The sequence below is a fragment of the Vanessa tameamea genome, chromosome 3 (assembly GCF_037043105.1).
Source record: "Vanessa tameamea isolate UH-Manoa-2023 chromosome 3, ilVanTame1 primary haplotype, whole genome shotgun sequence".
NCBI lineage: Eukaryota > Metazoa > Arthropoda > Insecta > Lepidoptera > Nymphalidae > Vanessa > Vanessa tameamea.
In genome coordinates, this window is record NC_087311.1 from 10,378,893 (window position 1) to 10,381,531 (window position 2,639).

Genomic DNA, 2,639 nt, shown 5'->3' on the forward strand with positions numbered 1-2,639 from the left:
GTCTTGGTAATTATTCTCTTTTCCTGTTACTCTTTAAGATTATTATTTGAACAAGACTGTGTATTGGACTTAGATATAACAATATAGGTACTCAAATACTTTTTTTATGCCTTGGGGTGGGGGGTAATGGTATGCCATGGCGACAAACCGTTATGCTACCCTCTTTGCCTTTTTGCTTCTTTCCGCCGTTGAAATATATATTCAATATACTGTGTTGTTAAGAGAAATTTATTTTTTTAATTAAAACCTATTTTCGGTTTTTAAATTTTATATAAATTATTTCATTGAGGTTAATTCTTAAAATGTAAATTGTTTTAATAAATATTTTATATGAATATTTTCATAGACATTGGTCTATGCTTATATTTACCGAGAAAATCTTGAAATATACTTTTTAATAATAAGATTATTGAATTCTATAAACAGCATACATCGTCTATTATGAGAACAATTTTTATAACTTGACAGCATGGCTTTTCTAAAGCATTGTGAGGTTTTCGCAAAGAAATTTGTGTTGTTGACAGGTCCTTATCGGTACCCCAGTTTTTATTGTTCCCTCTTGAACCCAATACAGCTTTGAAAACGTGCACATCGTATTGTCTGTCTAGTTATTTTTGGATTATCCCTCTCGATCTGCCTGCTAGGTATTTAAATATGATTTCAGCGCAAGTATATTTAAGCATGCCATCTTCAGTCGTACTGTTTGTTGGGATATAATAAAATCTGCATCTGAATTTGATTTTTTTATCTGACTGACGCGTAGTTATAGAGTGGTTACGATAAATATTGCTTAGAAATTTAATTGTAGATAAACTGCGATAATATCTGTTATTATTAGAACTAAGTATTTATTTATTTTGATAACGGTATTATTATATTGAATAAATAGGAAACAATAATAAAACTTAAACAAAAATAATTTCCGATGTTACATTAATAACTAATTATAAAGTTATATATTAAAGTAAATAATATGCAAAACATAAGTGTAATTATAATTTAAATTATATATAAAATTTAACAAATTGAATAAAGGAGAGTGAGATACTTATATTATATTATATTATATAATAATATAATATAAGTATGGCATTAATGTTTTCCCGTATGCCCTGATTACTATTTGTAAAACGGATTTATTTCAATATTTATTTTCTGTGGTTAGTATATTTTTGTACATTTTCGTAATCTTATCCTATCCTATCCTAATCGTATCCTAGTTTTTAAATGAATTGTAAAATATTTATATTAAACATATTAAAAATATAAAAAGCGTTTTATTTATTTATTCTCTAAATAATATTTATATAAAACACGCCGGATAATAATAATATAATAATAATAATTTATTTATTCACACACCCAAGAAAACCAAAGTAGACAATTTTTATGCTTATTAACTAAATCTAGGGCTTTCACATTATCACCAAAAATAGTGGACCTCTGACCCCGAAACTAATGTAAATTGTCATATCAGAGTCAGCGATTCGTCAACAATTCATTGCACACTAGATTTCTAAATAGGACATAACTTCAAAAGTGTCGTAAAAAAACAAAATTACATATAAAAAAAAAGAAATGTAAACAACAAAGCAAAATAATACATTTGAAAATAGAGTGTGTTTGTGTGTGTGTGTGGTTGTGTGTATATATATTAATGTGTGTGTGTTTGTGTGGGTGCATGTTCGCATTTATAATTATAATTATACTCATCATGCCTATAGTTAATTTGTTTTATTTTAAAAGATGTTTTGTTTCGAAATATGACAATTTCAGAAGACAAGCAGTGGTTTTCTGTTTAACTTCTAACCTATTATCGGTATAAATAGAGGTCATCTTATGAATCCTATTGTATAGCTTAGCGGAGAGGTAAGTATGTTGATATATTGGTAGAGTAGCATGTTTCCGCAAAATAGTCCGAAGAATATAAAGTTGCCTGACAGTTAAAACTTGGCACTATGAAAATAGCTGGGCTGTGGAGTGCCTGATATGTTTATGGGTCATTATTTTTAAAACGGTTCTTTGGGCTCTTTCTAAGTTCAACATAATAGTCTGTCCAGCTCCACCCCAACTCGGAATGCAGTAGGTCAGAATAGATTGGCACAAAGCAAGGTACACACTTTTTACAATCTCAGGCTCGATCAGGTGTCTTATAGTCTTAAATATGTATGTTAGTTTTCGTACTCTTTTAATTAAGTCTACAATTTGAGAATGCCATTTCAAGTTGGAGTCGATCTTAATGCCAAGATATTTAACGCTAGGAACAATGCTAAGGGGTAGACAACCATAGGTGGGAATGGGTCGGGACAGGTATGAGCAGTAATACTAGAATATTCTGGAGGAACAGAAAGAGCTGATGTTCTGAAAAAGGGAAGGATTTGTGTTTTTTGGGTATTCAAGGTTAGTAAGTTGATTGAGAGTAAGTACTTCTTGAGCGTGCTGTTGGGCAATCTTCCAGGTACTGCCATTTACCAGGAGTGCAGTATCGTCGGCATACGCAAAGATATTACAGTTTGGAATATTATGTTTGCATAGGTCGTTAATATATAATTGGAAGAGAATAGGCCCTATTATGCTGCCTTGTGGAACACCGTAGCAAACCGGTAACAATTCACTGATGTAGGAGTCAATTTTAACAC